This window comes from Arvicanthis niloticus, chromosome 1 (assembly GCF_011762505.2).
Source record: "Arvicanthis niloticus isolate mArvNil1 chromosome 1, mArvNil1.pat.X, whole genome shotgun sequence".
Taxonomy (NCBI): domain Eukaryota; kingdom Metazoa; phylum Chordata; class Mammalia; order Rodentia; family Muridae; genus Arvicanthis; species Arvicanthis niloticus.
In genome coordinates, this window is record NC_047658.1 from 24057717 (window position 1) to 24065529 (window position 7813).

A 7813-nucleotide genomic window follows, 5' to 3' on the forward strand; every position below is an offset into this window, starting at 1 on the left:
TGCCCTTCTTCCCTCCGTCCATCCCAGTTTCCCTTCCTTCTTTTTTGACTCCCTCCTCTCCTTCTTTTTCCTTTCTTTCATTTTCCTTCCTTTATTTCCTTCTGTTCTCCCCTAAAGGGAGGACATGGATATTCAGAAAATGTCTTTAGTTATGGACCTCAAAGGCCAAATCGCTCAGTGATTAAAATAGCAAATAATTTCAAATATGTTGACACCAATATCCTTTTCGTTTCTCTCCATTTCATTACTTGATAACGTCATTCATTCCCTATGCTACAGCTTCTCCTTCTTTCCCCATCTATTTTTCCTTTCCATCTTTGGGGGTTTTGTTTTTTACCATCTTAGTTCATTTAGTGCTGTCTGTATCAGCTTGGGTTTAGAGCTAATTTCTTAAATGAAGAACTTTAGTGAAGACTTTCCATGAAATATGTCATTTTTCAGAGACTTCTGCACCCACCCACCCACAGGATTAGCTCAGAATGTCATCATGTCACCCCTCAAAGTGCAGATCCAATCAGACGTAGCTGTTGGGTCTAGAGAAATTGTGGAAATCACTTTGACATTGACTCCCAAACAGGCAACCTGGCCCGCCATGAGCTGCACAAAGTCACTTAGGATCAGGGCAATCAAGTCTCCATAGCTGCTCTAGTCCTGTCCTATCTGATCACATCTGGAGACTCTCAGTTGAGTAGCTTTACAACTCTAGTTCCCACTTATTAAAGATATTATATTCACTACATTCGACCAATATATTTTTAAGGTCTTAATGCTCAGAAGTCAAATGATTGTATCACATTCTAAGTACATTATAGATTGATCATAGGATCATACAGGATGTAAATAATGCAGAAAAATTATAAATATTATGAGGCAAGGCATTTATTTCTTTTGAAATTATAGTCTTGGATAAAATGTACAATTCCCTGATCCTGAAATCTGGCTGTGGACAAACCAGAGTCTCCAGGACCATCAGGCATGGCCATGAAACAGCAGAGCTCCTGAACTTCTGCACAGGGTCCTTGTGTCTTCTATTGCTTATGTCAGTCTTCAGGCAAATTCCACTCATGGTAGCCCAGGGATCATCAGGAGGGGACATAGAGGAGAAAAGAGAGCAAAGAAGTTAGGTGGATTGTATGTTCATCATACCATGCTGATCTTTAAGAATAGTCACAAAAAGAAACCTTAGCTGCTTTACTGCTGTCTATCATTTTTGGCAAGTAAAATCTGGTTACATTTTTCATCTCTGTGACAAAATACCCAACCAATGCATATTAAGGAAGATGGGATTTATTTGGGCTCAGTGCCTGAGGATTTGTTTCATCATCGTGGGGAAATCATGGCAACAGAGCATGAGGCAGTTGGTTTCATTGCATCTGTAATAAGGAGGCATGAATACTGGTTATCAGCTCACTCCCTTTCTTTAAATTGGGAACCCCAGCCTATATGATGATGTCACCATATCCAAGGAAGGTGTCTTCCCTCCAAGGAAAACTTACATAGAAACACCCAGAAGTGTGTTTCTAGTAATGATCTAGGTGTTTCTAGTAGTGATTCTAAGACCAGTCGAATTGACAGGATTAGCCATCTCAGACCTTATAGGAAAAGATTTCTTGGACAAACAGGCACAGATCACTATACAGACCAAAGATATCCCTAAGCTTAGTTAGACTATTTACCACTCAACAAGCATGTTCAACAAAGTAGATATAATTTATTTCCATAAAGTATTCTCAGTAAATGAAAAACAAAAACTTCTTTTAACTCACATGTCTGATCATGTACAATCTCAAAACCAAACACAACCAATAAACTTCAAAGAACTAAAATCTAATCATTTACCTTTCTTTGTCTACAACATCAACAAAAAGAATAATAAAACATAACCAGAAAATATGCAACAATTCTTGGAATACCCCATGAGTCAGAAAGCAATGGAAATAAAATATATGTGATATTTCAAATTATGTATTTCCTAAAGTACCTCAGAATGTAATATTTGTGTGATGAAATAATTTCATCTAATGGATTGTTTTTATGGTAAACATGCAGCTACTTTTTAAAATGCAGAAAACCGATGATAGCATTCTAATAAATGGGAATAAAACAATACAAAGGAAAAGACACAGAAAGCAAAGAAAACCAGGAAAAACAGACAAAGAAGTCGCTCTCCATCCTGGCAGCTTATTGGCATTCTGTCTTTACTGGTCAACAGTGACAGAACAGGTCCAGCATTAATAGACTGGATTTATCTGGACAGTTGTAACCATGAGAAAAGGTGAGCAGAAAGTAGGCATAATAGTTAAAACCAGAATTGATGTATTTGTTGCATTGTGTTACATACAGGCATCTACCTGCAGGTGTATATTATATTTGAACACATTTTACCTGCCCCCAAAATTTGTAAATAATATGTTTTATTTGTTTGTGTCTCATGAAATAATAAAAATATGCAGTTTGTAAAGAAAAAATAGTCGGCCCTAAACACTTGATCAAAAACATCAGAAAATTATAAGGCAGACAGACGACCCGAGTGGAATTGGGAGAAGGGCAAGCAGGGATGTAAGTCTGTTGTGTGGTGGATTTTCCATGTGATATAACTGGAGATTCCCAAGAGGAGACACAGTGTGTGAGAGAAAGTAAAGCTTGGCTGAGGTTCCAACAGATTTAGTGTGTATTTGGAAGAAAGATTTAAGTATAGAGCCAAGCAAAGACCACAAGTCCTCATGAAATCCCTTAGAAGTCTGTGAGGACATGAAGTGTAATGACACAGAAAGGTCAGAAACAAGAGGACAGAAAAGATATGGGAAACAGTGAGATCAATTTGTGTTCACATTCTGCAAAGACAGTTAAAAGGCAAGATGTAGTACTGTAAATTGAGTTTTTGTTAATAAAATGGTAATTATAAGAATGTATAACTATTTTAAATATGTATCCAGCTAATAAGTAGAAATCATATAAGAGAAATACTTATGGAGGGAGATAAGCTGTGGGGTTAGTGAACCCACAGTTAGGATGGGAGCTGTTGATGTTTTCTCAATCATTGATTGGCTACACGGAGAGCTGGATGCTTTAAGGATGACACAAAATTCAAGCAATCCACTTGACAGCTGACATGGCATCTAATAGTGGCAGAACAGACATTCCTTCCACGTGTTTGTAGATTATTACTTGTGATTATTGCAAGAGTGTCTTGGACCATACGGCAGACAAAATTAACCTCACAGGACTGAGCTCTCCCAAGTACTTGCCTCACTGTTGTGAGTTAAACTTACCAAGAAGAAAGTGGTAGAGACTCAGAAATATTTTGAAATGAAACAGGCAACACATTTCTCACTGACATATGGATGAGAAGAACCACATGTTAGAGACTACCCCAGAACAGATGGGGTTTAGGTGTGGGTAGAAAACAGCTCAACACAGTTTTAACAGAAATACATAATGGCTTTAATCCTCAGACTATTGGGAGAGGAGGCTATCAAAACAAAGCTTGTCATTTGGGTACATAGGTGTGAATTAGCTAAATAAACCCAAAGAATGGGGGGAGGGGAATTATGAGAATTCCTTGAACTAAAAAAATCAAAGTCTGAAAAGTAATAACACAAACATTGACAGTTTGAAATGGTAAAATTGTGGGGGAGAAAGAGCAATACAAACTTTCCAATTCAGGAAGGGGTGGGGGGGGCTGGATAAACTGGGAAAAGAACAGGGGTAATAGATTATTTGATGTCTTAAAAACTAGAAAATTCTGTTCAAGAAGTCACTACCAGAGAACATGGAAATCCATACCACAGATAAGAACAATATTTCCTAAAGACTACTCCAGAGTAAGTAAGGAAGTCCTCTAATTCAAACTTTAAAAGATGAAGAGCTTTACTGTGCAAGTAGGCAAAGCACATAAGGAGGCATTTCTCAAAGCACATAATGAAGGTAGCTGATAAAACATGGAAAGCCTACCAATATCCTAACAAATAAGAAGATATGACCAGAGCACCAGAGACTTAGAATGAAAGGCATCGAGGGACAGTCCAGATCCATCTTTGTTGTTGTGATAAAATACTTGGAAGAAACAAATTTGGCTGATGCATTTATTTTGACTACAGTTATAGAGAGACAAAGTCCATGACAAGAAGGCATAGCATAGACTGTATAAGATGGGAAAATGTATTTCTTTATAGTTTTAGACAACACTGCTGTGAGCCACTCTCATCCTGTCTACATCTCCTCCATCATATCATTTCTAGAATAGTGGAAGAAAAGGAAACCTGCAGTAAAAATTAGGTGGGGGCTCAGACAGTAGGGTTGGGAGTGTAGTCTTTAAGGCAGTAAGATGGAGGGTGGGGGATTGTCTCTGTGCTCAGCAGATTTCCAGAGGGATCAAGAACTAACATACCCAAGCAATCCTGAAGGAGTTTCATTACAGGTAGCTTTAACAATGTTTTTCTAGGTGAGTTAGAACCCAAGAGGAAGAAAGAACATTCTACTCAAGGGGTAAGAGATTAAACAAATCAAATAGTGGATGTAAAACTGGAGCACTGTGGGCTCAGACCAATCACTGTGACCTTGGTGAGATTGTGAGTTGATCTCCTTTGAAGACTAAGTCTAGGAGCAGGAAGAGATGAAAGCCCTCAAAGGAGCCTGAAGTGACTGTGAACCAAATACTGGAACACAAAGAGGATGAAGAGGGCATCTATGATGGTCAAAGCACAACATGGAGAGTCAATGCCCAAGAAAAGTAATTGATGCATCCCTACAAAGGGGAGCTCAGATCAAGTAGCAAGGTGAGCATGGAGGAAGGAGATGGGATGCACATAAGGTTAGCCTGGAAGCTGAGTGACATGAAGAGAGTGCCCATCCAGTGCCTGTACAAGGCTGAAGGTAGTTTAGGAAGCCTGGGGAGTGGACTTCAGGAGCTCACACCAATACAAACATTGAAGCCTCAAAATCCAAATATGGGAAACCATCTTTGCATCTGTGTTGGTGCGGCTAGTTTAGAGTGTGGGGGTCCTAAAAGAAATAAGAGGATGATTTGGAAAGGACGAGTGTATGTGTAGGGTTGAGCAGATATGTAAAGACACTGGAAGCAATTGTTAGAGGATGGAGTAGCCATTGAAACAGAAGAGATAAAACTAGAGCAAGCAGTGTCACATTCAAATAAAAATAATGATAAGACAATTCACAGTGTCTCATAAAGGCAGACTTTATTGTGTATACACAGGTACACTTGTGTGTATATGAATGCATAGGCAACCATACTGGAGTATGTAGTACCTACATTGACCATCTTGCCATCTGGGCTATCTTGCTATGCTACACTGCAAAAAAAGTTCACAAAGGGTGAAAGGTAAAAACACAGGAGTCAGATTGAAAATATGTTCTCAATAAAATGGTGGGTGGAGCTGGACAATGCTGGCCTTTAATCTCAGTACTCAGGAGGAAGAGACAGGCCAGTCTTTGAGTTCAAGGTCACCCTGGTCTACAAAGTGAGTGCCAGGACTTCCAGGGCTACACAGAGAAACCCTGTTTTAAAAACAAAACAAAACTGTGGGTAAGAACAGAACACATCTGGATTGAAGAACAACCCACAAAGTAACCAATTTTTAAAGTGATCTTAGAGAGAAGTCTTAAACCAAAATGCATTAAAGAAAGTTGGTAAGTGCACTATGTGATTATGATCAGATGCTTCGGCTACTATAATGGCTACAGGTCAAGTGTGCCATGTCAAGCATCTGACAATGAAGGTAGTAATGTGTGAAACCATGTTTTTTTGTTGTTGTTGTTGAAAACACATGCTTAATTATTTCAAAGGAACAAGTAGTAGTTGGGTCTGACAAACATACCTGAATCATATTGATGCAAGAGGCTTAGACCAATGCATCTTTCTGCCTCCTTCTTTTCTTGTACCATCTACATATTCCAAAACACCATATTACACATGATCAATATATGCCATATTTATTTTTAAATAAAATTAAGAAGAGAAAAACATAATAATTGCTTACCTAAAAGTAATGAATGGGGCAATGTTAAAAGTTTGAAAATGGTAGCTTTCCTTGTATATTTGATTATAGTCTTGTAATTTTTTAACTTTATTTTATTTTATGTGTACAACATTTGTCTGTATGTCTGCCTCAACACCAAGTGAATGCAATACCCCTGTAAGCTAGAGAAGGGCCTCCAGCCACACACTTCATTAAATATCTAAATGTGATCTTAAGAAAAACTGCTTCATCTTATTAAAATTTGAGTGAAAAGTACAAGTAGTATACTGTCATTTGGGTATATTATTTTCAACTCTGTATATTTGAAGGTTGTCAAGTAAAAGTTGGTTAAGAAGAAAGATCTTAACTATTCCTCTTATTCAACATGTTTATTATAGACAGATGCAAAAAAGAAACTTTATTAATTCCACAAATAAAAAGAGAGAACCCTCATTCACTTCTTAATCTACCAATTCATAGAAAGCATGGATGTCTAATACCATGTTAAACAGGACAAAGTCATCAGTATTCAGATTGAAAAGATCTCAATCAGGCTAACAACTTGTTTTTCTAATGCAAGTGAATTGGCAGCAAAAAGGGATGAAGGAGAATCCACCTGTTAAATGAAGTTTAAGAAACATCACTCTGCTGTGTCATCTAAATGGAATATGATTTGAACCATAGCTAGCTAGACAGACAGACAGACAGACAGACAGACAGACAGATAGATATAGATAGATAGACAGACAGACAGAGATACATAGACAGATAGATAAATAGATAGATGGATAGGTGGATAGATAGATGATAGATAGATAGATAGATAGATAGATAACCAGAATGGACTGAGAGCTAGTGATGCCATAAACTAAATTATAGATTTTTTTAAACATTTTTTCACATGCATTGATGTCTTGCATACCTGTATGTCTATATAAGAGTATCAGATCATCTAGAACTGGAGTAAAAGACAGCTGTGATCTTCCATACGGGTGCTGAGAATTGAACCCAGGTCCTTTGGAAGAGCAGCCAGTGCTCCTAACCACTAGGCAATCATTGTTTCAGAGACACCATTCTGAAATGGGAGTGACTAGAATCTCCTTCATGTAATTCTAGATGGGAAAGGGGGAGGTTAAATCAGGAAATTCAGTAAAACATAATTTGCTGGTGTTTGTGTGTCATTTATCTCAGTAAGAGAGACCTGAAAGCTATTGTTTCAATTTCATTAGAAAGGATACTCCCAACAAACAAACATCAACACACACTATGTACCACTCGATGAGTAATTTCATACGATAAAGTTGACCATAATAATGCCCACTATGTTCAGATCTACAAATCTGTGAGCTATGGGTAGAAAGTTGATTTTAGGCAAATACATGAAATGATAACCACAGTTCATTTCTAATATAATGCAATTCTTTCAAAATTAATATGGAAAATCTGGGGTTGTTGTTGTTGTTATTGTTGAGAAAATCAGTTTGGTACAGCAGCCATAATCTATAGTATAACATACAAGTCTACAACTGAGTTTCTAACTTAATTCCCACTACAGAGATAAGCAATAGTTGTTTTTGTTGTTGTTGTTTTCATTTTTTTTCCTATCTTGCCCTGCTGGCTATAAAAGAGAAATAAAAATTGGTTTCCAGTTTAAATGGCTCCCAGAAACTACAAAACTAAGCAATTCCTTAACCTGAATACAAAGAGTGCACTCTTTGGGCAACCCTCCTCATAAAGTGCTCCTATTGCAAACATGGTGTGTAGGGCTATGAAGAGAGTGAAATATGGCGTGGATAAAGGGAGTGTGTGGTTCACAGTTTCGGGGTGCATGAGAG